This window comes from Ochotona curzoniae, unplaced genomic scaffold (genome assembly GCF_017591425.1).
Source record: "Ochotona curzoniae isolate NIBS_2020 unplaced genomic scaffold, NIBS_Ocur_1.0 contig_4692, whole genome shotgun sequence".
Taxonomy (NCBI): Eukaryota; Metazoa; Chordata; class Mammalia; order Lagomorpha; family Ochotonidae; genus Ochotona; species Ochotona curzoniae.
The window spans coordinates 213,321-240,991 of NW_024466361.1; the positions used below are offsets into that span (position 1 = coordinate 213,321).

The 27,671-nt window shown below is 48.9% G+C and overlaps 2 long non-coding RNA genes across 3 annotated transcripts in view; both read left to right on the top strand.

Annotated features, from left to right (window-relative positions):
* LOC121161179 overlaps nt 1–27,671 on the top strand; it is a 70,162-nt gene that overhangs the window by 24,514 nt on the left and 17,977 nt on the right. The window lies entirely within an intron of this gene.
* Nucleotides 8,244–11,567, top strand: LOC121161180. Its single transcript, XR_005884655.1, has 2 exons — nt 8,244–9,070; nt 11,344–11,567. It is a non-coding gene; the product is annotated as an uncharacterized LOC121161180 (long non-coding RNA).

Sequence of the window (27,671 nt, forward strand, 5' to 3'; positions counted from 1 at the left end):
GATTGAGTTTTTAAAAGATTCATTCTTTTTTTTAATTGGAAAGGCAGATCAGATTTACATAGAGGAGGAAATGGCTGCAGTGGCTGGAGCTGAGCCGATCTGAAGCCAGGAGCTTCCTCCAGGTTGCCCACATGGGTGCAGGGTCCCAAGGCGTAGGGCCATCCTGTACTGCTTTCCTAGGCCACAAGCAGCAAACTAGACGGGAGGTGGAACAACCAAAATACTAACTGGTGGCCATATGGGATCCCAGAGCTTGCAAGGTGAGGGTTTAGCCATTGAGCCATCATTCCGGGGCCTGTTTGCTATCTTTGATGAATGATTCAGATGGCTGAGAGAGGGGCCAGCATTGTGGGAAAGCAGATTGAGCTGCTGAATTTCCAACTGCTCAGCTTCCAATCCAGCTTATTGTGAATGGTTCATGTGCTTGGGCCCTGCCACCCACATGGGACACCAAGATGGAGTTCCAGGCTCCTGACTGTGGCCCAACCCAGTCTCTCTCTCTCCCTCCATCTCTCTCTCTCACTTGCTTACTGTTTTTCCCTGTCTCTGTAACTGTGTGCTTCAAATAAATTGTTAGATAAATTAATCTTTTTTTTTTTTTAAGTATGGGAACAATTTCAATCCCTAGCCCAGGAGAAAGGACTGGGCTGATTTTGTGGGCATGAGTAATATAACTTGGTTTTTGAAATGAGAATCAGATGTGTTCTATCACATGGCATTTGTTTTAGTGAATTTTTCCTTTCCTCCAGTGAACTGACAAAAGTCAGTATCTTCTTTACACTTACATCTGTAACTAGAGCACTAGTTCATGTGTTTTGTGCACAAATCAACACACCGTGTTATACACCAGGCCTGATGCGGTAACACAGATCTGCAGCTACCTGGGTGTGGGGAAGTAACTGACCCAGAAGCCAGTCTTGGACGCAGCAAATCTAATCTGAGAACAAACACAGCCAGTGGAACCTTGAGTCACGCCCTGTGACGCACTTGAAGTGATGGGGCTCTGGGTGAGCGGTGTTTCTGTATTGACCCACAAATGGAAGCGGGACACGTCAGAGTCGCAAAAGAATGACGAGAATTAGGCTGATCAAAACGTAGTCTTTACCTGCTGCGAAGTCTCCTGTGGACGGATGTTGCGGTCTGCATCAGAAGCTCACCTCCGAAGCTGGGTTTTGGCTTTTGTTTTCCTTCTTGCAGTGGTCAACCTCTGAAGCCATGCCTTACGTCCCCCCGACTCCCTACAGCTGCGCCCCCCCAGCCAATGCTGTTCACGCTTCCTCAGAGGGCTACGTGGAATCCTTCATTGGCAAAGTGGAGTTGTTCTGCCAGGAATGATCAAATGAGGCACAAGAGGCAAGAGGAATGGCTAGAAGCTTTACAATCACGTTGAGTGTGAGCAGGTGTTGCGGGGCCTTGGGTCAAGGAGGCCTCCGCTTGGAAGCACCTGGCCCCAGGCTGGTAACTCTGCTATCCAGCTTACTGCTAATGCACTCTGAGCGCCAGGGCCCCCTGCCCCTGTGACAATGTACTCTGAGCGCCAGGGCCCCCTGCCCATGGGCCAGTGCACTCTGAGCGCCAGGGCCACCTGTCCCTGGGCCAGTGCACCCTGAGCAGAAGGCAGGCAAGCAAGATGATCCTGTGTTGTCAGTGAGCACACAGACTTACACATGTCATAGACTGACAGTTTGGAATAATAACAAAACAGCTCCTTTAAAAATGTCCTAATCATTTTCACTGATTCCTCCATGCCAATCCTGATAGGAAGTGATAGTTCAACTCAGTTGATAGTTACTGCTATCAGCCTGGTTGAGTAGCAAACAGTTTCATGCAGTCCTAATAGCTTTGCCTGAATTGATAGGATTGTAGAGGAGCTACACAGTTCAGACCAGGCAAGTCTGTTCTGTGTCTCTCCTGACTCTTCACTGTCTCTCCCTGCTTCTCCTCTGCTCACTGTCTTTCCTCCTGACAAGCTGTCCTGCTCTCCTTCCATCCCCGCGGCTCCCCACCCTGTCTCCCTCCCTCTTCACAGATACACAAAGCAGCTGGAAGGAACCTTTTCCCCAGTTGCTCTTCCTGTCCACAGGAAAAGGAGGTGGAGCTACGGTGGGCAGCGACGCTGCAGGGAGCGCAGAGAAGGCAGAGTCATTCCAGCTGAGCAGAAGGAGCTGGATCTGCAGTCTCACAGAGGCAGGAGTAGGGTGGTAAAGAATTCATACCCTGAGGAAACAATCAGCAACAGATAGGAAGTTAGGAAGTATTTTTGACCCCAAATGCAAAACACCTGGAGTTTATCTACTTCTGTATCAGTGTGTTTGAGAGGAAACCTACAAATATTTGCAAAAACAAGTTTTACTCTGAAGATGCTCTCACAGGCTCTCTGGGTTCCTCCAGTCTTTCTAGCTGACATCATTCAGCATGTCCCCTGCTTGCTGGGGGACTCACCGTCCTCTGCCCCTCCAGCTTTCCCTGTGGTTCAGGGACAGACATCTTAATACTTTGGCAGAGCTGGTCTTTTTATTAAAGTGAACATTATTAAAAGTATATAAAAATTATTTTAAAATATTCTTCCATGCTGTGTTTTGAAAAAAAAAAAAAAGCATTTCTTTGTATTTATGTGAAAGGCAAGTAGCAGAAAGGGACGAAGAGGCTGCCAGGCTGCGTTGCACTCTCCACCTGTCTGCGTCATCGTGCGGGAGGGCGCTCAGGGCCCGGGACTGCATGGCTGGAAGGGACCCAGGTATCTGAGCCATTGTCTGCCGCCTCCCGAGGGCGCACTGGCAGGTAGCTAGATGAGAAGCGCAGCTGGAACGCCTAGGCAGGCACTCTGACGTTAGATGTACCAGCAGCAGCCTGATGCTGCGCCACGGTGCCTGCCTGTGTCAGGACGGCGCGGAGGGCAGCACTTAGAGGAGGTGATAACGTAGTGTGAGACTCAGCAGTGTTCCTGGTAGAATCACCTTTCTTCCTTTCTTTTTTTTTGTTGTTGTTTTAAGATGTAGTTTTCATTTTTATTTGAATGGTAGAGTTACGGAGAGAGAAAGAGAGACACAGAGAGAGATCTTCAGTCTGCTAGTTTACTGCCCAGTGGTGGCTGCAATGACTAGGGCTGCTGGCCGAAAGCCAGGAGCCAGGTGCTTCTTTCGGGTTTGCAGCATGAGTCCTTAGATCCAAGCACTTGCTCCGCTGTTCTCCCAGGCCTTCAGCAGGGCGGGAGTGGAGCAGCCGGGACACCAACCCGTGTCCATCTGTGTCGCAATGCCACAGGTAAAACCTTAACGCCGTGGCAATGGCCTGTTACATCTGTTCGTATTTTAAAATACCATTTTCTTGCCTTATTAAAAATTCATTTGAGAAGCAGAGTTATCTGTTTTTAAGTGTTCTCAATACTTGAAGATTTTGCTTTTGTATTTTTTGCTTGAGGATTTTTGCTCTTGTTGGCGCGACCAGCCACTGCAGTAGAAATGCTGTCTCATAGTACAGATGACCCTGTGGGACAAGAAGTTTGTGTGTTGGGAGACTGTGAAGACTTCTTGTCCCTTAAGCCCCACTTACACAATGTTTGTCAATTGTTTCCTACGGCCCTTCATAATGGCTTGCCAGCAATAAGCAAAAATAAAGCTGGAACTGTGTCAAAACAACTCGGGGGTCCACATTCATCCTGCTTGTGTCCCCAGTCGAGCCCCCGTGCCCCCCCCCCCGGAGCAGCAAGCTGTTGTCTCAGCTGAAGAATGATGGGAAAAGTGGTGCCTGTTTCGTTTCGCGCAAATCACAAGCAGCCATTTCGCATTCTGTCAATGCTCTCGCAGGCTGCAGTGGACAGTCCTAGCGCTGCTTGGGTGACTCCGATCTGAGAAGTCATGACCTTCCAGCCTGCTGGTGGCCCTCCCGAGCGAGCTAGTGACAGCCATGGGATGGAGTGGCACCCCGGCCTGCAGCCAGTGATACACGGCCCAAGCAGCCTTGTGTGTATGAATCAGCTTTGATTTGCAAGGTGCCAAGCTGGGAGGAAGAATAAGTAAGAAAGAGGAAATATGGAGTGGAGTGATCCTCACTGCATCGAGCCAGATGCCAGAAAGGCTGGGTAAAGTGCCACGACCCCTTTGGCAGCAAGCAGGAGAGAAGCTGCCTAGCCTGCTCTGCCCTCTGCCCTGCTCTGCCTTCTCAAGGCTCAGTGCTCATCCTGCTCACATGCCAGGCACCATGAAATATTCTGCAATTTTGAAGTACACAAGGACTTAAAAAAGTTTATGGGGAAACATAAATAAGAGATAAGCTTGTTTCGGTGCAAAAAGTTTTGCAATTCATTTCATGAACTTTGGAAGACGTCTTATGTAGATATGTGCGTAACTTTTTTGCTGTGTACCAGTTGCACACATTTGTTGCCATACTCCTGTGTGAATGATAGATTGTCATGACCTCTGTAACTTTGTTTGCTTTTGACTGCATGTTCTATGGAATTCTGAAAGAAATATGCTAAAATCTACCAGTATGGATGTCAATCTACCAACTCTTCTGAACTTTTAATGTTTTTAATTTTGTGGTATATCTTTTTCAGTAAGATTTATTGGAATTACAGAGAGAAAGGATAGAGAGAGTGGTCCTCCATCCACTGGTTCACTCCCCAAATGGTCACAATGGCGGCAGCTGAGTTGAACCAAAAGTAGGAGCCAGGAGCCTCCTGTGGGTCTCTTAGGCGGGTGCAGGGGCCCAACAACTTAGGCCGTCCTCACTGCTTTCCCAGACCATTAGCAGGGAGCTGGATGTGGAGTGGAGAAGCCAGGTCTTGAACCTGTGCCCATAAGTGATGCCAGTTTCACAGGCAGTAGCTCCACTTGCTATGCCACAACACCAGGCCATTGTGGTATATATTTTTATTACATAATGAAGTTAGCAACCCTTATATATTTGTCAATTTCATATTTTTACCACAGGAAATGTGGCTCACTGCACATAAAAGCATACCCAAATAATGGGGATTGAATACACAAAAATGTGCTTTGCTCAAAGAAAGCAGATGTGTGGCGGCGGGAAGTGCACGGGTGGCACAGCAACCTGCAGTCACACGAACCGTGAGCTCCCTCTGTCTTGCGGCTCAGTCACGTTTCATATGTGGCCCGCTTTTGCAAGTCGTGGTCGTAAGATGGCTCCTGCAGCTCCAGACATCATATGCACATCCCAGTTAGGAAAGGGGAGGAAGAGGTTCATGCAAGGACAGAAATAGGCTTCAGCAAGCCCCACCCACTGACCTCTGCTCAGAGCCTGTGGCTGACTCCTAATCATAAAAGGGGATGAGAAAAAAAGTTACTTTTCCATCTGGACATGATGCTGCCCCAAATTAAGCTGATGTTTGCGAAGGGCAGAGGCCGGGACGCCGAGTGGGTGTCCGACAGCGTCCTTCACGCACCGGAACTGTTCCAGTCTCTTGTTCCTGTTCAAAGCTCTTGGCCCCAATCTGATGCCATCACGCCACTCCTGCTTCCGCATTTGCCTGATATAAATCTGCCCAGTGTTCCACTTGGCCACGTTGTTTGAGGTGAGGTCCCTAGCTATAACGTAGTCTTTGATTTTTGCAGCCAATCTGAAAGGTTGCCTTTTAAATGGCAATTCAGCTCACTCCGATTTAAAATAGTCAAACGTATGTTTGTTCTCACCGTTGTCTGATTATTTCATTGTTGCTGCTCCCTCCCCCGTCTGAGGGTTTATGACCTTAATGATTTGGTTAGAAGTAATTTCCCGCCTCTGTTAAGTAGAAAGTTTTCCCATAAGTACTTACTTCTCTTCAATAAATAAATGCCTTTTTCGGATTCAATAGCTGTAACCCTGTGTCTCAGTGATTCATTGTGAGGATGCTGAGCAAGATATGTAATTTATTTCTTTAATAGTGAAATAATAAATAAGGTGGCTGGAGCCATGTAATAATTAAGGAAGTTTATTTTTTCCATTTCCCTTCAACGTCACACGCAGACAGCAGCAGATATTTGAGCAGTTCTCTTGGGCGGAGCTGGGGTGAGCCCAGTCTAAGGCAGGCTGCTGGGACAGCACTTGTTTCTGCTCAGGGCCCACCTGTTGGAGGAGGAAAGCTGTTCGCCCAGAGTTCTCCACGTCCACAGGGAGCAAAGGACTGAGTGTTCATCCTTCTCTCCTTGCTTCCTGGAGGCAAGACTTCCTCAAATGCCAGCCAGCAGTGCGTGCGGCCGGCCCACTCCATTTGCATTTGTTGTGAAAGAGGTTTTAAAGCCTTTCCTCCCGTCCTCCCCACGTGGCAGCTCTAAGTTTTACGGTGTTCGCAGCAGTTCTGGAAGGCTCCGGCAGCTGTAATGCAGCTCTAGATGAAGGGTGAAGTGATGAGCCCTCTCTTGCTACTGTTACGTTGCAGGAACATAATGTTGCTTCTGAAAGAAGGCTTTTATTCTTCTCCAAATCACACGTTCCACTTCCTGTCGCAGTGTCCCCGGGAGTGATCAAGGATCCTAGAATTAAGCAAATGGTACAAGTGCTGCTGTTTAGGTAGGGAAGTTGCTGTTTTTACGCTGGGGAGCAACATAAGGGGAGAAACCATTTCATTAAAGCCGTACAACTTGTACGCAGCTTCGTTATTCTAATTTACTTCTTCCTTAAAAAGTATTATTTTAGATCCTTACGGCTTTGCTTTGGCTACAAATTGATAAAGCTTAAAACAATCCTTCTATACAGCAGCGCTGTACTCTGAATGCTTAGTAAAGACGTGCGAATATGACCAACTGTGAAGAAGTCTCTGAGCTATGAAAGCGCTTGTCGCACGGCCTCCCGATGAGACCTGTCCCTGGCATTTCCCCCCTGTGCTGTGGAGAGGACAGTCATCTTCGAAGTGTCTGCCTCTTGCAATACATTCCTGGGGCAAAGGCACAAGCATTCGCCCCTGCTTCTGGAAGGTTCTCCCTTTCCATTTACTGCTGCTATATTCCTGACCCTTTTGAGAAAATGGGGCAACGAATGGTGTCATAGGAATTAAGAAATGTATGCATTTGGAGCTGTCCCCTCCCTCTTATCTCCCTGCTGGTACTGACTGTGAGAGTTCGAGAGAAATCAAATGTCCCATGGCTGCAGATGTTTGGTGTAGCAACGGAGTCGATGTTGCGTCCTGGCTTTTCCACTTTCCGTGCAGCCTCCGATGCATCCTGGGCTAGAACAGGAGGTAGCTTGAGCTGTTTTTTTGCCACCCACATGGATGGGACTGTGGGCCCCTGGCTTTGCCCTGACCTTCCTTGGCTGTTGTGGGCATTTAGGAGCGAAACTACAGATGGAAGCTATCTTTCCCTCTCTGTCTCAAATCAAATGTCAATCAATAAACAACATTTTCAAAAAGTATCTGGTTGAATCCTTACATTGCAAGCACCAGGATCTCATATGGGTGCCAGTGCGTGACCCAGCTGTCCCACTTCCCACCCAGCTCCCTGCTTGCAGCCTGGGAAAGCAGTCGAGGACGGCTCAAGGCCTTGGGACCCTGCACCCCCACGGGAAACCCTTAAGAAGCTCCTGGCTCCTGGCCTCATCAGCTCAGCTCTGATCATTCAGTCACTGAGGGAGTGAACCAACGGATGGAGGGTCTTTCCATCTCTCCTTCTCTCTGTAAATCTTTGGTTTGTTTGTTTATTATTATTATTTTAATTACATTATATTATGTGACACAGTTCTATAGGCACTGGGATTCCCCCCACCCCTCTCCCATCCCTCCCCCCATGGTGGGTTCCTCCCCCCGCCCCCCCGTTGTGTAACCACAGTTCAAGTTTAGTTGAGATTCCTTCATTGCAAGCTACTTTTGAAAAGTACTACTTTTGATATTTCCCATGACAAAAAAGGAGGAGTTCTTTTAAATTTTAAAGTTATTTTCATTTAGTTAAAAGTCACAGAGACACAGACATAGAAAGAGAGGCTCAGAGCTCTTCCATGCAATGGTTCATGCTGCAAATGCCGAGGTGGCCAGGGCCAGGGCCAGGGGAGATCTCGCAGGTGAGTGCATGGGCCTCCTCTCCTGTGGCTGAGATCCAGCAGCAGGAACTGGAGAAAAAGTGCCAGAGCTAGCACTTGAGTCAGGCATTAGGGTATGAGACGATGCAGGCACCCCCCAGGTGGTGATTTAACATGCTGCGTTATAATCACTACTGCACAAAAACGCTTTTAAAAAACAATAACTGAGGTTTCAGAAGATTGTTAATCCTGAACAAAAGGGATTCCTGAGTGGTGAATAATGCTCATCATGCCTGTAGTGCTGGCAGCCAAGATGGGCACCAGTGCATGTTCCTGCTGCTCCACTTCCCACCCAGTTCCCTGCTAAAGCGCCTGGGAACGCAGCAGAGGACAGCCCAAGGGTTTGCGTATCTGCACCCATGTGAGAAACCCAGAAGAAGCTTCGGGCTCCCAGTTTTCAACTGGCATACTCTGGCCATTACCCCCGTCTGGCAGGTTATCCGCAGACTGAAGATCTCTCTCTCTCCTCTCTTTCTCTCTTCTCTCTCTAACCATGACATTCAAATGAAATAAACAAATTTTAAAACAAAGGTGTTCAAAAGTGGTCTGCATTCAGTTTGGTGACAAAAAGTTTCAGGCCTGAATGTAAGAGCCGAGGTGGACATTGTACGGCTGAACATGGGAAGCTGCTGGCTTCCCTGCCGTCTACTAACAGTCTTTCAAAAATGCTGAAATGGAAACGTTTCAGAATGAAAAGGCAGTTTTTCCCAGAGCCACGTCATCCATTCTCCAGTTAGCTTTACTCTCATGTTCCTTGGGCCCAGAGAGCTACATGAAGAATCAGGAATTTTAAAATACTCAAGTTACTTCAGCTCTTGGTGCCGCCAATGGAAGAAATCCTGAGAGTAAACCTTCTGTATTCCAGAAGCATTCTGAAGAATAGCCACGGTTGAACATGTTTGCTGACTTATAGGTTCACATAGACTTCAATTAAATTTTCAGGTAACTTCAGAGTGAAAGGCACCAGGGGACATTTCATCCAGTGTCAGGAGTGACTGTGTGTCTCAAAATTAAATCCCAAGAAGTGAAATCCTCAAATGGACAGAGTGCAGAGGAGAAGAGAGTAGACGGTCCTTATCGTTACACATGAATCCAACATTTACCAAGTGGCTGTTCTGATGACCCCTTGCGTTTTAGGAATGGTTAAATCTTGGTACATGAAATATTTGCTCTGGGGCCAGTGTTGTGGTAAAGCATGGTAGGCTGTAGCTTGCAATGTGATCATCCCATAATGGGAAACTGGAGCCAATTCCAACTGCTTCATTTTTGATCCATGCTCCGTGTTGATATGAGTAGGAGGGCAGCAAATGACAGCCCAAACTCTTGGGTCCCTGTCAGCCATGTAGCAGACCAAGCTGGAGTTCTAGGCGCCTGGCTTCCGCCTGATCCAGCCCTGGCTGACACAAGCATTCAGAAAGTGAACCAGTGGATGGATGATTCATGTCTTGCCCCGTCTATGACTCTATGCTTCCAATAAGTAAGTAAATATTTAAAAACAAAAACAGACTTCCACATATACTTTTTTGTTCCTTCCAACAACTGGTGAAGTAAGATAAACCTTGTAACATCTCCAAGACATGGACACATCGGAAAACCAGCACCTGCAGAAGTAGCTCTCTGCAGTCCTCCAGTGCCCCGGACGGCCCCGCCCTGTGGGCCCCAGGGCCGTGCTCCTCGCTGTTGCTCATGCCCTGTGGAGGGGTCTGAGAAAGGGCAGGCATGGGTTCTCTCTGGAGGAGCTGATGAGCTGCACAGGAAAATGCAAGATTTCCTCATGCAGCAAAGAGAAGGGTTGTGTCATCCTGTATGAAATAGGCTATAAATACGGTAACAATTGGATCATCTTCATTGTAACAGAAGGTGCTGTAAACCGTAACAAAAGCCCTGAAAAATATGTGTGTGGGTGCCTCCGAGTACTGGTCCAAGGACTGTTCCTCAAGTTTTCCAGCTAGACAGTCAATGTTTCCTGGAGAAATCCCATGATTCCTTTTTGACTAGGAAGAGAGCCAACAGGCTCAGCCTTGCATAGCGCCACAGGGACCTTTGGTCACCTTTAGGAGCCAGGTTTGTTTTTTAGATTTATTTCCTTTTACTTGGGTAACAGCTTTTACAGAGGGAGGTCTTTTGTGCACGGGTTCTCGATCCAGATGGCCACGACAGCAGGACCCGAGCTGAGCGGAGCGAGACCTGGAGCTGGGAGCTCAGCTGGGTCTCCCTGCTGGTGATCTGGGTTTAGTTTGGCGACTTCAGTTCCACCATTTGTTTCTTGTTCTGGTTTTGTTGGTTGTTTGGTTGTTTTTTTTGAAAGCATGCTTGTTGGTCACTCCTCCGAGGCCTTGGACATCTCCACAGGCCCTCCAGAGCACCGTGCTGCTCCGGAGGAAAGACAAAGGCAGGAGCAGTGAGCGGCCTTCATCTGTTTGTGAGCACAGGCTTGTTCGGATGCAAATGCAAACAATAGATCTCTGGGCTGTAATTCTGCTGCCGGAAGCACTGCGGGCTGGGAGAGGGACCGGCTGAGCATCCATTAGAAAACGGAAGCTGAGTCTGTGCAGACCCTGAAGGGCTGTGCCTGCGTTCTCCTGTTTCGAGGCCATGTGAAAACACCAACATTGGTCTTGGCTCCCTGGTACATTAGGCAGGTGGGGGAGGCGTTTCCTTGGTTGGATAGGAGCCCTGATGGGAACAAGGGCTAGGACCAGCTGCCTCAAGCCCCAGTATTCTATCTGAGACACAGCAGAGGCTGGTAAGAACTCAAGGCTTTTTGGAGTGGTGGGATCTTGGGCCCAATCCTCCCTTGCAGGGGCTGGCATTCCATATAGGCACTAGTTTATGATCTGGCTGCTCCATTTTCCAGCCAGCTTCCTGCTAATGCTCCTGGGAAGGCATGGACTATAGGCTAAGTGCTTGGGTTCCTGCCACCCACGTGGGTCACTCAGATGGTGCTCCTGGCTCCTGGCCCTGAGCTGGCCCAGTCTCAGCCATTAGAGCCATTTGAGGAGTGAATCAGCAGATGGAAAATTCTCTCTCTGTAACCCCCTTTTAAATAAACAAATCAATCTTTATAAAGAAATGGCTCACCAGCCTTACAGACATCCTGTGTGGTGTCCCTCCCCAAGCCCACTGCCAGTGGACAGTGCAGCCATTCCACGTGATCCTCTTGTAGCCGGAAAGGATCAAGACAGCAGACACCATGCTGGAAGAGGCCATGCTCGAGTCGCTTACAAGTGTCCACTCCTGCAGTCCAGGATCTGGCAGGAAAGCAAGGAAGGCAGACGCGTTCTCAAGGCCAGGTGAGATGACACTGCTTACGTCAGTGTGACATGTACCTTGCAGGTCCTGCCTGTCCCAGCCACGTCTTTGCTCGCTTCGCTGAGCTCTTGAGTACAAATGGGCATGCAGTGCTCCCTGACTCCTGAGCCCAGCCCGCTGCGTCTCCAGAGATGCACCTGTGAATTCCTTTTCCCAGAGTGGCACTGGAGTTTTGCTGAGCCACCCAAGCTTCCATTTCATCCCGCGATTGAGTATGGACCTGACATTACAGTCCCATCCTGGCTGTGCGACTTCAGAGAGAGCTGCCCCGCTGCTCTGCACCTCGTGAAATGGTGGTATCAGTGACCCCACAGAGTGGTTCCAAAGATCCCCTGAGTGTAGCCATGTGGAGGACCTAGAACATTCCCTCCCACAAAGGCTGTGCCATGTGAGTGTTCAGTCATCCATCTAACACGAATTTAGAACCACTGCTCCGACTACTGAGAAAGGAAGACAAGTGGCAGGTACTTTCAGTGGGCGTCCAGTCTCTGGCATGAGTTACTGCTTTATTTATCCTTTTTGCCTATCACAACTGTTGGAAAATGCTCAATAAATATTTATGAAATATTTCTGAAGTATTTGCTTTGGTGAACAGGCAAACACAAAAGTGATTTCAATTAAAAGTTACTAGATAACAATGACTGGCCCAAAGCAGGTGCTTGCCACCACGTAAGTTTTAGTAATTCTAATTGTCCGTGTCACAGATCACGTGCTGAGAGACGGCGTGTGTCTGGGCAGGCTGGGGAGAGCCAGCAGGTGGAGGTGCTCTGGGGGATGGCTTCCAGGAGGCAGGATCGGGAGCATGGTGTTGATCAGTGAGTGGGCGTCAGGCGGAGAGAGAAGAGGACTAGGAGTGTTCCAGGCCCCGGGAACACTGTGTGCAGAATCAGAGAGGCGTGAAATAGCACAATACATTCGGGGGACTCCAAGGAGGCAGCCTACCGGGGCCCCATCCTCTGAAGGACACGCAGTGAGCGCTTGGGCAGTGAGTCTGAGGCATGAAACAAAGCAAACGAGGCTTGCTGGGCCCATACGGGCCTTCAGTGTAACCTGAATGGCTGGTCACTAGGCAAGAGGCAGTGGCGTGGTAAATAGGGCAGGGGTGTGCCCCTCTGGAACAAACCCCATCTCCCTCTGCACAGCGCTGTGGCAGGCGTCCTGCTTGGTGCTTAGAAGGGAGAGAGGAAGTGAGACCACTCAATGCATCTCTTTTTTGGGAAGTAATGGGAATGAATGACAATAAAATTGATTGGATCATGACAAAGGCAACTCTACGCTCACATAGAAGCAGATTGCTGGAGATCGGAGGTCAGTGAACTCCGGCCGGAGGGCCACATCCGGCCCACTGTCTGCTTTCATCGTTGGGTCTTATGGGAACACAACCAAGCTCAGTTATTTACGTGCGGTCTGCACTGCCGCCCACAGAGCCGAGGAGCTGGGGACTGTGGCTGCGTGGTGCGCAGAGCCAGCTCCTCCAGGGCTGTTCTGCCACAGCAGGCATGTGGGCTCCATTTATCCTTTCTCATCTGGTTTTAGAAATCAATATTTAAAGCAAGGGTCAACACTGTGCATAATGGACGAAGCCGCCACCTATACAGCCAGCATCCCGGGTGGACACTGGTTCAAATCCTGGGGGCTCCACTACTGATTAGCTTAGCTCCCCACTAACACATGTAGGAAGGCAGGGGAGGATAGCCCAAGTGCTTGGGGCCCTGCTGCCCCCGTGGAGGACAGGATGAGGTCCTGACCCTGGGCTTCGGCAGCCATCACAGGCCTTTAGAAGTCAGTCAGTGAGCAGAGGCAATCTTTCTCTCTGTGCTTCTCTCTATCTCTGCCTTCAAATGAACAAACGAATCTTAACAGAGACATTTAAAGCAAGAGATTAGATCGGTTGAGAAGCAATATGATACAAGTAGCTTGCAGAATTTTGAAAACTACACTGTTAGGAAGGGAGGAATGCAATATGTATGAATACATGGATCAGTGTCGAGCCAGCAGTCGCCTCGCAGGTGTCACTCTCACTCCCAGGTAGTCAATTTTTTCTTTAAAAAATGGATTTGGTTGTCTGCACATCCGTGAGCATCGCCTGTGACCTTAAAAGCCAGGGGCTCTGAAAACAAAAAGGCAGGGGCTCTCGTGTCCCAGGACTCTGCGTGATGACCTTGATGGACTTGTTGGCACATCTGCCGTCAGCAGGTGTGTTGCCTCAGGGCTGGCGGGCTGGGAGACCTCAGCCATCCCCCAGGGCACCTCCCATCCTCCAGCGGGCTAGCTCAGGCCTGTCGCCTGGTGAGCAGCAGGGCCCTGGCTAAACCAGAAGCACACAGCTGAGGGCTGTGTTTGGGACCCGCAGACTGTTGCTGCCTTTTCACGCTGGTGGTCAGTGCACGTCGCCCCAGGAGTTCAGGAGTGGACTCCAACTTTTCATGGGAGGAGCTGCAGTGGGTCCTGCCAAAGCAGAGACGCAGGGAGGCCAGAACTGGGGCCTCGGAGCTGTGCTGATAATGACAAACAATCATGTCTGGTCCAAGCGCATCTCCGTGGCCTCAAGTGGAAAGAAAAGTTCATCACCCATCGTTTTCCTCAGCCCCACCCACAGATGCGAGTCACAGGCATCTTCTGCCAAGAGAGCTCAGAGCTGTGACAGAGGATTGCTGTGGGCAGCGGCCGCCGTGCAGTGCTGTGACAGGAGAGCTGTGGGCAGCGGGCACCGTGCAGTGCTGTGACAGAGGATTGCTGTGGGCAGCGGCCGCCGTGCAGTGCTGTGACAGGAGAGCTGTGGGCAGTGGCCGCCGTGCAGTGCTGTGACAGAGGAGAGCTGTGGGCAGTGGCCGCCGTGCAGTGCTGTGACAGAGGAGAGCTGTGGGCAGCGGGCACCGTGCAGTGCTGTGACAGAGGATTGCTGTGGGCAGCGGGCACCGTGCAGTGCTGTGACAGAGGAGAGCTGTGGGCAGCGGGCACCGTGCAGTGCTGTGACAGGAGAGCCGTGGGCAGCGGCCGCCGTGCAGTGCTGTGACAGAGGAGAGCTGTGGGCAGTGGCCGCCGTGCAGTGCTGTGACAGAGGAGAGCTGTGGGCAGCGGCTGCTGAGATGTGGTATGGTGGGTGCCTGAGCCCGCCCTGCACTCAGACCCCACTGAAACACCTAGCAGTCCTCAGCCCTTGGGCTTCAGGGTTGAAGGAGGACAAGCACGACCACAGACATCAGCAAAGCCCAGCCAGACCTGCAACGTTCATGCCACCTTGTGCTTCCGCTCCGTTTCTGCTTCCGGGTGGGCTCACATCGGATCCTGCCTTCAAAGATGACCTTGCTAAGGATGGACAATGGGGCAGGATTTTTTTTTTCTGAACTCACTAGCCATTGGATAATTTCAATTTATTGTTAGACAAATCTTCACCACTACCAGAGTTTGTCAATGAGAAGTACAGTTACCGTGATGTCAGAAAACCTCCTTCGCTCGTCTTGTCCTGGTCCCTCGCGGCTGGCGCTGAGACAGTAGGCCTCGGGCCCCTGATGCTTCATTTTACTTTTAAGATTTACTTGTGTGTTGGGAAGGCAGAGTTAGAGAGAGGGACAGACAGAGACAGAGGGGTCTTCCATCTGCCAGTTCACTCCCGAAATGTGTATAACAGCCTGGGCTGGGTCAGAGCCAGGAAGCTCCCCGCGTCGGTGACAGGGTCCCAAGGCTTTGGGCCGTTCTCCGCTGCTTTCCCAGGCCACATTGGCAGGGAGCTGGATGGGAAATGGAGCAGCTGGGACTTGAACTAGCACCCATAATGGATGCCAGAGCTGCAGATAGAGATAACTATGGGACAGCACTGGTCCCCATCCTTGCTCCTGAAGTATTTTAAAATCCCCTCCCCAAGTCTAAAACAAAGATGAAGAACAAAAGATCCACACCGCCCAGACAAAACCACATGGTTTGCTCAGGCTTGAGAGTGGTCTTCCCGGCAAGGAGCCAGTCAGTGTCCTGGGCCAGGGCTGGTTCCCTCGGACTTCGACGGAGCGCTTCCCGTTAGCCTCCTGCAGTAGCAGCGATGTGAGGAGGAACAGGAGAGAGCTGACGGAATTATCAGAGATGTTGAGTCAGGCCTCAGGCTGTGAATGGAAACCCATTTCAGCTCAGACAGTGAAGCACAAGGCCTCTGCGGGCATGGCTGAAGAGGTGGAGGGAAAGCCTGCAGGACGCTGCAGGGGGCAGTTGACGGAGGCTGCGGGAGGCAGGGCCACCTCAGAAGTTGGGTACAGAACCTCAGAAGTTAGCCGGGGCCGGTAGCACAGAGGGGAATGGCCAGCCAGCTGAGGGGATTACTAGGGGAGACCTCCATCACTGTGGGTTCCCTGGAACCCCATCGCCTTAGGGACTTCTCAAAAACAAAACCAACAGAAAAGCCTGCCAGCCAACCGACTGCCTATCACTGAAGAGCTGTCCACCAGGATAAGCCGCTGGCAGATGGGGCCAGTGGACAAAAGCCACGACCAGGAGGCTGGGGAGGGGCGTGTGTGCTCTCCTGGTCCGCTCCTCGCCGGCTGGGCAGAAGGGAGTCCTGCCTCCGTGCGGACAAAGTGTGTGTGTGCTCTCAGACCTACCTTGGCATTCCTTGGTGTCTTAGAGAAGCAGATGACCCCGGCTGAGCGAGACAGTCGGCAGAACAGCAGCTCTTGATGCTGCAATTGGAAATTTCCATTCTTTGCTTGCAGCTCTGAGAAAAAAAAAAAAAAAAAACAAACTCAAGAGCCCAGTAGCTGGGAAATTTCCACGATGGAAAATTTTAACATATTCTTTAGCTCTAAACTATGCAGCTTTATACAGACTGGTTTTTTTCTCTTTTGGTAATTTCCTTCTTTAACAATAATTTATGAACATGGCAACACCACAGCTGTGGCAATGGGAGGGCATGATGACCAGAGGGGAGTGGGTACGTTTTTGGCCACTGGGAGGCGAGCCCATCTCTACTAAACCCAGACATGCAGACCTCTTCAAGGCCCACCAGTTGGGAACTCATGCGAGGTAGAGACATCGCGCCCCAGCGCCCTGAGAAGAAACCGTGTAGAGATGAGAAGTGGGAGGTAGATGGGTGCCACCCAGGACCAGGACATGGCCAGTCCTGTTACTGGAAAACCCAGGCTCAGGTCAATCCCCTAGACCACACATGGCTACCAAGGGTGCCGAAATGCCCGCAGGAGTCCCTTGGGACCCTGTTAAGTCCCAGATTGTGAATCTGGTGGTCCAGGTGGGGCCTGAGCTTCTGTCTCTAACTAATGGAGGTGCTCGTCTCTGGGCAGGTGCTGCCCCAAGGTGGGTACAGGTGATGGCCTTGGTGTTGCTTTCTCAACTTCAATGCTCAGGCACAAGAGTAGGAGGGCAGGAGCAGGTGTTGCGCAGGAGAGGCTCCATGCCAGGCTGGATGGCAAGGGGCTCTTGAAATGTGCAGATGTATGTGGCTACTGGAAGGCTGCCTGCTCCAGCAGATTCCAGGTAGAAGCTTCTAGAAGCTGCTAGATTCCCAGAGAAAGCCTTTTATCCAGCCAGAGAAGATCTCTAGCCTGGTCCTGAATCTCGAGGGATGCTCTAGCACTGTGGCATGAAGAGTGAACATGAGGGATCCAGCTGCAAGTGTGGAGGGCCGGCGGTTGTGTGGAGGGCCGGCGGTTGTGTGGAGGGCCGGCGGTTGTGTCGGGGATGGTAGTTGTGTGGATGGATGACTGTTGAGCTGTGCCTGAAGGGAAAATCAGGGCTAGGCTTCCCTTCCGGCCAGAATCTGTCTGATTGAACTGAAATGAAATAAAAGCAAATTCAAGATTTTTCCATTTGATTCACAGCTATCTCAGCTTTGTGCTACTTATTTTATTGAGAGAGAGAAGGAAAGAGAGAGAGAGAGGAGAGAGAGAGGACTGTGTGGCTCTTTATTTCAGTGCTACCATTTATGAACTGTGTGTATTTTAAAGCAATGCTGGTCCCACTCTTTGGTTTCCAATTCAGTTGAGCTGTGGATGGGTTATTATTACTTACTTTTCAAACTGAAGTTCACAGTGGAGCATATGGAAGGAAATAGCAATCATGAGAATGTGACGTTGAAATCAGCGTAACAGGCAAGAAATAGATGTGACTCTATAAGAAAAGTAGTAAAAATATATTAGCAGTAAATATTCTAGTATGCTACCAGCAATGTAATATTTCAAACATTGAAGCGGCTGACGAGATGGCTTAGGGATTTGGATATCTGGAGACTGGTTGACGCCTTCCCTTTTGAAAAACCATCACTGTGAGGTCAAGAAGGCATTCAGCCTTGAAACAGGCTTCCCGATTGCTCGAGAGATCAGATTGATATTTTTTCTCCTACTCTAGGTCTTGATGAGCAATTATGCACCTAAGGCTTATCTTACAACTTAGAACGATTCAGGGAGCCGGTGTGGTGGCATCGCACACTACTCCTCTGCCAGTGGTGCTGCCATTCCATAAAGCTGCTGGTTGTCATCGCAGCTGCTCCACTTCCCATCCAGCTCTGTGCTTTGGCCTGGGAAAGCAGCAGAGGATGGTTCAGGTCCTTAGGCCCCTGCACCCATAAGGGAGACCCAGAAAAAGCTCCTGGCTCCTGGCTTCAGATCAGCTCAGCTCTCGCCATTGTGGTTGTTTGTTGAACCAGCATTGGAAGATTTCTGTCTCTCTCTCTCTCCCTCTCCAACTCTGCCTTTCAAGTAAACATAAGTAGCTCGTTAAAAAAAAAACTGTAACTAATCAAATAAAACAAATAAAATTTGATACATATAAAGTCTATTTTTCTGAGAATTCTTTTTCTTTTTTTAATATTTACTTGAAAGACACAGGGAGAGATTGAGGGAGAGATTCCACCTGCTGGTTCCCTTCCCCAAAGGGCTGTTATCAGTAGGCCAAGGTGAAGCCAGGAACCTGGAACTCCATCTGGGTCCCCCATGACATCCTGTGCCTCTTTCCCAAGTGCATTGGCAGGAAGTTGGACCGTAAGTGAAGCTACCAGAACTCTAACAGGTGCTCACACAGGATGCCAGCGTCGCACGTGGTAGCCCAACTAGCTGCACCACAGTGCCAACCTCATAACATTTAGAAACGAACAATGCAGAGGCATCTAGCATATTCCCTACACTGTCCTCACCCCGTGTGTCTGGTTCTAAAGCAGCTTCGTCATCCACAAAAGAATGCCATCTCATTCCTCCATCCTACCCTGCCAGACCCTGGCAACCACCAATTTATTTTCTGTTTCCATAGGTTTACCTATGCTGGATATTTCATAATTGATTCATGTATACGTGATCATTTAAGATTTATATCTTAATACTTTATTACGGTATAGTAGGTAGGCAGGTATCATGGCCAGGGAGTTAAGCTCCAACTTGGGTTCCTACATGCCACATCAGAGTGCTGGGATTGAGTGTGCCTCTACTTCAGACCCACCTTCCTATCAATGCACCCAGAGAAAACAGGTGACAGCCCCTCCTCTCAGATTCCTGCCCCCCGAGGGGAGAGCCACATGGAGGTCCTGGCCCCTGGCTCCAGCTTGGTCCAGCCCTGATTGGTATAGGCAATTGGGCAATGAGCCAGTGAATGGAAGATCTCCCCTTTGCTCTGTCACTTTGCCTTTCAAATAAATGAATAAATACATTTTTAAAAAGATTAGGCATTTGATTCTTTATACCTGTATGGAAGAGGAAACTCGGTGTGAGTTGAAATGAATTGCCTGAGATCCAGAAGTTATGGCCAAGCAGGCGCCAACCTTCCTTGGCTAGACCCACACACTCTGGTGTTTTTCCAAATGCCACAGTTACATCTCAGCTTTGTTTCCCTTATCACGGCAGATGGGTAGTCCCTCCTTCTCAAGTTGAACAGCCTCACAGAGCTTGATTCAAACACTGAATGTGGTGTTAGTTGCTTACAGCTGCTATTTCTCTTGCAGTGCACTGAGTCCAGGCAAACTCTTTTTGAAGAGCTCATTAAAACTGTGATAATAAAGTCTTAGAGGCAGGTGCATTCATTAGCTGAAATGCAGACGATTATGCTAATATCACATTCAGGTGACACATTTAAAGGCCTCAGAATCAGGGAGGATAAAGGGATTTTCAAAGCTAAAGTTAACTTCTTCCTTTGTGGGACTCTTTGTTCTGAAATCATGTGATTGATTGCAGCTGTCCAACATGGGGACTTCCTATGTCGTCCCACGGAACTGGGGCTGGTGGGCAGCATCCGGTCCCCCTTAGCCTTCTTGGGTAAAGACTCCCACATCCCCTGGGACTAGTTTCCAAATGGGAGATCTTGGCATCCCATTTATAATTCATTGTTGAATTGGACCAAAAAATTCAGGACACACACACACACAAAGAAAATGTATTTCTTAATACGTTTTAAATTTTAAAAATTCTTAATTTAAAAAATCTTTGTTTTAGCGACCAACATTGAGGTACAGTGGGTTAAGTTGACACTTACTATGCCAGCATCATATTTCAAAGTGCTGGTTTGAGTTCTGGCTACTTAACTTCCAATCCAGCTTCCTGCTAAAGCACCTGGACCCCTCCACCTGCATGGAATTCCTGAGTCCTGGCTTTGGTTAAGTGCCTCTCCAGCTGTTGCAACCGTTTGGGGAATGAACCAGCAAATGGAAGCTCTCTCTCGCTCATGTGACTTTTCAAATAAATAACCACATGAGTCTTTAAGTTATTTAAAGTAATTTAAAAAGATTTAAAATGATAAAATTAATATTTGACATTAATTTCTCTGCAAGGTTTAAAACATTAGAAATTACTATGGAGTTTATAGTCTGCCCACATTCTGTTGCTTTGTCTATCAAATTGGGTACTTCTTTTAAAAAGGGATTTATTTGTCTGTTATTTATTTGAAAGGCAGAGTTAGAGCAACAGAGTAGGGCTAAGCTAGACTGAAGCGAGAAGCTAGGGGTTCTTTGGGGTCTGCCACCTGGATGCAGGGCCAAGCACTTGGGCCATTCTCCACGGCTCTCTAAGGCGCATTAGCGAGGAGCCAGGGTGCAGCAGTGGGAACTAGAGCCCACGTGGGAGCTGTTTTCACAAATGGCAGCTTTATTCGCTGTGCCACAATGCCAGCCCTGGGTTCCTCCTTATTTACCTGGCAGGAAGATGTTGGACGAGATGTTCCCCAAATTCCTTCCCAGCCAGAACGGCCAGGGCTGGGTGAGGCTGAAGCTGAGAGCCGGGAGCTGCTTCCAGGCATCCCCCGTGGGTGCGGGCGTCCCGCACTCGGCTCAGCTGCCGCTGCTTTCTTAGGCCCACGAGCAGGGAGCTGCATTCACACTGAAGCACCTGGGACTTGATTCGGTGCCGTGTGGGATGCCAGCACTGCAGATGGTGCTTTTAGCCTCTGTACCACGTTGCTGGCCCCAGCGTTTCCATCTTTACTAAAAACCGTGGCTGTAACTTTCGCTGTTTGAAATACAACCACACATGAGTGCGACTTTCTTTTTCCCTCTTCACCGTTTCCTGACTAGAAGACTGGCTCTCACTGTGGAGATTATAGCAACCTTAACCTCAGCACATGATTTTTTTTTCTTTCCTAGTTAAGCCAAGAACTCCACCTTTTCATTGTTGACACATTTTCTTTGACATATCCCAACTGGCAGCATCACTTCTCTGTGCCTTGAGGCCATTCATAAGTAAAATGGGGGGACAACTGGACACAGCGCTGCACTCCTTGGAAACTGATCTGATAACCAAGATGGCTACCGAGTGGCTAGGGGGTGGATGCCATGCACAGTGTGGACACACTGGCCCAAGGGATGGCTTAGTCCTAACAGGGAGGACATGCGATCTCATCACCCTTCTCAGAAGAATGCACAATTTAAGTCTTATGAGTCGTTTATTGCTAGAATTGTCCATTTAAAATTTGAAGGCTGGCATTGGCTGCAGGCAGTGACTTCTCCGACAGGAAAACAACCGTGTACACATACACAGCCTCACTGGAAGAAGGACTGGCTCAGGACTGGCTCAGCCCTGCTCGCATCAGCCGCAGCTCGCGAGACGCAGCATCCTTGACTGCTGGACAGCTCCACGGATCCTAGGGACACTTCCCCACCCACTCCAGTTCCTTCTGTTCACTGTTCCAGCCTGGCACACTCAGCGAAGTGAGGATAGTGGCCAGAGCAGGCATCTGTCCTTCCCAGGTAATGCAAGGCACAGAACTAAAACGTGAACTTGAGAAGACTCTCAAACCTGTTTCTTTTTGGGGCTGTATCTCTTCTAGAGAACACTCGACAGTCATCCAGCCTGAATCTGAAATGTTCTAATAACAAAACATGTCCACGTTTTCTCACTTTTATAGTGACAGGCATGTAGACAGAGCACAGTGGCACGACGGCCTCAATGCCCATCCTGCCACTCTTGTAAAACGCAGTGACGAAAGTACATTTCTGATGTAGGACCAGGTCCCAAGGAGCTATAACCACCCAGGGTCTTCAAAGAATGCAATGGTGCTGAGTCATGGAGCTTAGAGACTCTTACAACATTTTGCTGGTTTATGATATCCATCACACCATGGAAAAAGAAAAGTTAGAAAAGAATTGATAGAATTTGGGAGTGTCAATGAGGTATAGTAGCTGGCAGCTGATCGGAATGCTCACATTCCACACTGGAGGGCTGGGTCCAGGACTGACTTCTGATTCAGCTACCTGTCAGTTTGCCTGGGAAACAGCAAATTCTGGCTCAAGTGCTTGGATCCTTGCCACCCTTGCAGGAGACTGGATGGAGCTCCTGACACCTGGCTGGAGCCTGAACCAGCTTTGACTGTTGTGGCTGTTTGTATGTACAGTGAACCAGCAGACAGGAAACTTTTCTCTTTCTTCCTCTGTTGTTATGCTTGTCCAAAAAATTTTTTTGAGGCATTTTGCAAGGAATTGGCACTCTACTGTAGTGGGAAAAGCCACTCCCATGGGCACTGGTTTGTACCCCAACTACTCCACTTCTGATCCAGCTCCCTACTAATGTGCCTAGGAAAGTAGAGGAAGATGGATCAAGTTCATGGCCCCTGTGCCCATTGCGGGACCCAGATAATCTTTTGGCTCCTGGCTTCTGGCTTTGGACCAGCCCAGCTGCAACTGCTATGACCATTCGGGGAGTGAACCAATAAATGGAAGATCTGCCTTGCTCTCACCCTGTCTCTCTGTAACTCTGCCTGCAAATAAAGAAATCTCAAAAAAGTTTAAGAATTTGTAAACCTGAAAACTTCAGCATTGTCCAGGTGTTCCTCATTCCTCTCTTTCTCCCCACACCTGTACAACAAGCAACTTCTGAACTGACTTTGTGTGGGCATCTTGAACACTATTCTAGCATTTACAAAGTTGAGCAATATGTTCCCAAGTTACTTAATTTTATATGATATTCTTTTCAGAGGAATTTGGGGGGTTGAGCAGTATTCTGAAACAACAAGACATGATAACATGAAGAACAAAACCAGCACAGGAGAATTCTTTAAAGATGGAGTGCCCTGAGAAGATGGCGTGTCTCCTGTCCTTCCACATTGGCTGTCTGTGAGAGTCTATTAAATTGAGTTGTAATGATGAAAGTGGGGCTGGATTTTGCAAAAACAGATTTGGAAAATCAATTAGCTAGTAGAGGTAGAAAGGCTAGAACACCGGACTCCAATTTTGGCAAAGTAAACAGAACCGGGAGGTGTTGATGTGGTTATTATTTGGATGAGTCGTAAGCACACACACACACACACACAAGATTGCAAGAACAAAACAAAATCAACCCTAAAAATACCACAGCACCTAAAAATAACCACCACAGCATTAGAGGACTATCACTTCAGACACGGAGAGAAAGAAATATTTTAGAATCTTAAAAGTGACTTCTACTTGGGCAACTGAGCAGAACATTGTCGACAGTGGCTTAATGAAAACAGATCCTAGACCTGACTGTTCAAACGTCTAGTTCGTCTGAGCTGTTCTGAGACAAAGGGCATGCATTAGCACTCAGTCCACGAGCAATCACAAGTATGTTTATTTTCTTTAAAATGCCCGTGATGAGCTCCCATGCAGCCACACCTACAATATGTTATAATGCTTCCCCGAGTCTTCAACCTGCAAAGCAGCGTTACATGGACGGTCATCCCCATGTCATATCGCCAGGGCTGCCCCTCAGCCTGTAAGTAGTCATTTGGCCATCCTAGGTGTCCATGGCAAGTGCCCACTCCGACTAGCTGAGCATCTATTCCAACTGGTCACTGTTGGTGCCTTGCCAGTTATCAAATGTTTTTAAAAATCACTTCTGGAGAGGAAGATGGGAGATCCTTAAGCTTTGGCTAGCACGTTATGACAAATGCCACCTGCTCAGTGTCCTGTCCCATGTAGCAAGTGCCCTAGCAAAGTCGTGTCCTCGTGGCTGACACATGACTCTGGGCCCGTGTGCAACTCCCTTCATTGGGATGGTGCTTCGTTCCCCACAAAGCGGTTAGAAGAGCAGGGGCAGATGTGAGGCAGCTGTTTGACCTTGACTCTGACTGAAGGATCCCAAATAGGCTGTGACAAGAGCTCGGGTCACAGGGTTCTGAGGCGGTGAAACGTTCCCTGTTGGGGACAGGAGAGTCTGCCTGGTATGCTGGGTACTCAAGCCCATCACCAAAGGCAGTCTGCCTGGTATGCCCGGTACTCAAGCCCATCACCAAAGGCAGTCTGCCTGGTATGCCCGGTACTCAAGCCCATCACCAAAGGCAGTGAACGTGTTCTCAAGCCAGACTCCCCACTTCTCTGTCTACTCAAGAATATTATTCTTGCTTAGCCAAAGCTACTTCTTTTCGAGAAGACAAAAGGAGATCTCTCTTCAGTAATAACAGTGGGAAGGCCTTTATATATCACATGAAAGTTAATTTTGATCAATTATACCTTTTTTTTTCTGAGCATACTAGCTCAGGAACTAAGTTCCATTCTTTTAATTTTCTGATCTTTGGTGTTTTGAAAAAATGTTATTCATTGTGGGCTAGCATGGAGGGCAGGAGCAGGCGTTCAGTCTCGTGGCTGAAATACTCGCCCTCTGTCCCCAGGCCCGTCTCTCCTTCCAGCTTGCTCTTGGTGCCGACCACGGGAAGCAGCAGTCAGGGCTCCGGTTGGTGGGTGTGTGCCATGCATGAGAGAGCTCACACTGAACTCCTTGCTCCCTGCTGACTTTGGCCCAACCTAACCCTGACTATTTGCAGGTGTTTGGGGAGAGAGGCAGTGATGACAGCTCTCTCTTCCTCTCTGACTCTTTCTCTCCATGTCAAATAAATAAAAGATATCAAATCATCCCTTTTAAAATATGTCACTCTGATTCATGGAGGTTGATGCGGGAGCAGGAGAACAAACAGAGGCTCAGTAATGAGCACCAAAGCGTAGCTAGACAGAAGAGAAAGTTCCGGTTTGCCTGGTACGTTGGTGACTATGGTCAGATTTTATGAAGAAGCAAAAGGCAGAAGACAAAATAAACAGATTGAAATACTGACTTGTGACATTCGATCACGACACGGTGTCTAGAGTCTGGACAAACACATGATGTCCTATAAATATGTACACTTGTTAAAATCACATGAAGCCATGTAGACTGTTTTTAAAAACCATCAAGTTTGTCGCTCTCAACCCACTGACTCCCTGTTTCCTCCATGAGATTCCTTCTTCCGAAGAGGTGAAGTGAGTTTTATTTATTCATTTACATATAGAAGAGCAAAGTCCTCCCTCAGACAGCGCCGTTTGGGCGACAACTTAATCAAATGTTTGAACTCAAGGCATTCTGCTGCGGCACGCTGGGGAGGCCAGGAACGCTGCAACCTTCAGTGTGTGTTGTATTCAGGGCGCGTGGATGCCGTGGACTGGAACGGCAGCTTGCCCTGTGAGCTCCACTTGAGGTTGCCTGGTGGTTCTCTTGCTCGTGTGCTGGAGGCTCACGCAGCACGCGACGCCCTGTCCTGACACTGAGAGGATGCGGCTCAACCAGGTGGAAGGAGAGCCAACGTTTTCTCGGTAACCTGCATACCACAACCAGAGGGAACTGCTTAACCCACAGAACAGATCCTCTATGCAATAATAAACACTAGAACGTTAGCCTAACTGAACATTTTTTCTGCAAAAATGGGTAAGCCATTTTAACAAATTAAATCATATTCTTCATGGACATGCTCTAATGGAAAGAGATAAACACATCTTTAATTGATCCTAGACTGAAAGTGGCATTAAACCTTTCTCCTACTAATGGTGGTTAATATGTAGCAAAAAAAAAAAAAAAAAAAGATGCCAAGTTGATGCCTCTGCAGCTTGGTCTTCCTGGATGTAAAAAATGGCTCAAATTCTACTTAAAAACACATCCAAGAAAAAGCCACCTTAATTTTTTAATGTTTTAAATTTCAAACTTCATTAGCGTCCATGAACTCAACACTTTAGGGGAAAGGCCAGTTTGAATTAGTGAACGCTCCGAATGCTGTAGCCGAGGAGTGCGGGGTCGTCCACCTCGGCATGCAGTGTGCAGTCGCAGCGGGCAGCAGTGACGTGTCCCCGAAGGGAGGCCATGGCAGATGACTTTGTAATAGTGCTTCTGAGCCACTCTGCCCAGTGCCCACCCCTAGAACAACTTCAGTGACTGGGTCCTTGGGGGACAAACCTTTTGGGGATGAGTGCTGCTGAGTCAGCTGAGCGTGTTCAGTTCGTACTCACTGAGCAGTTACTGTATGCTTGGCGTCGCGCTAAAAACGCTTTGTCCTCTGGAGTTAACAATTCACTCTAAATGACTGTTAATTTTGCCCGGTGACACTTTATCACCTGCTTTATTCAGCACCTGTCTAAATGTCCTCATTTATTCAAAGGATATGCAATGTTAGAATGGTTTACAGGCCCAAATTCACAGTGACTGGGGCCTTTTACGGTGTAGACAAGCACCCATCCATCAATTCCTGAAGCGACTAGTCAGTCCATCACCAAGTCCTTTGCTGCAGCTAGCACAGCGGCTCGGGGCTGCTTAGCTTGGGTGCTGTTGACGCTTTGAGCTGGCTCGTTCCTCACTGTGGACGGCTCTTCTCTGCATCAAACAGCCTTGGCAGCATCCCAGGCTGCATGTCATCAGATGCCAGGAGCGCCCCACTTCTGCTTCTGATCATCAAAAATGTCTGCGGACATTGCCCAGCACCCTGAATGATGGGGGCAGGGAGAGAGGCGCTGGTACTGGCAGAGCCCGCCTCGCTCAGGCTGGTGGGTGTATCACGCCCCCTCACTGGATTGTAAGGACCTTCAGGGCAGAGACCCAAAGTGAGTCATCACTCCACCACCCATTCCCCACCGACTAAATTTAGTGTCTGGCACACAAATGCTTCTTGATGAATGTTCTGAGAACAGAATATCTGCAAGTGCCCTCACTGTCATTAGCCCTGCACAGGCAGCTTGGTAAACCCAGAAGATGAATAAGGTGTCTGGGATAAGCGACACAGATGTATACGACTTAAATAGTCATCCAGTCGCATACCCACTTTGGTGACAAACGTGTACGTTGAGGGCCTAACCACGCCGGAAGTCCATTTCCCAGACACAGCACTAATCACTGCAGACAGCACTGCTCGTGATTTAGGCCCCTGGGGCCTCGGGACAGACTTCCTCAGCGGGAGTGGGAGGGGGTTGTGACTTCAGTAGCATTGCCTTCATTTATTAAAAGGATCTTGGGTTTGGTTTAATAATGTTAAATTTGAAGTTCAGATTCTTTTTTGTCGTGTTACAAGTAGAGCATCTAAAAGCCTCTCCAGTGATCTAAGTGATTCTGGTTTTCTTAGATTCCTGGAAATTGCCAGAGGGCTTTAAGGGAAGAGGGGCAAAGAAGAGTGAGCAAATTTTCCCTGTGGACAATAGGGGAAAACAAAAATATTTTTGTGCTGTGGAGACTTCTCAGGAAAGCAGGGCTGGCCAGCAGTGGCCGCATCTGCGCAAGGGGAATTTCCACATTTGGAGAAACATGGTCATAATTAATGACTTGGGAAAGCCAAGAAAATGGACCATGTTGGAAAAATATGCTGTTCAAGGGCCAAGTCATTGTCAACTGAATGGACCAGAAAATTGGATTGTTTTAGAAAGAGGTTTTTATTTGCGGACGTTTGCCTATAGGTGCTTCCTTCTGGGGATCTTGGAAGCACCCCACCCCTGCCTGGAAAGCCAGCCTCCCATGGTCAGAGCCACTCTCCTGCCTCTCCCGCCCCCAGGGAGCGTTTGCCTTGGAGACTGGCCTGGACGCTGGCCTCAAGTCTTCTGCTTTGAACATGATGTTTCGATCTAGCCAGCAGGGCTATTAGCATCCATTAAAACAGAGCTGATCATCCAGGATTCTGGGACAAGGGTGGGAGGATAAGAT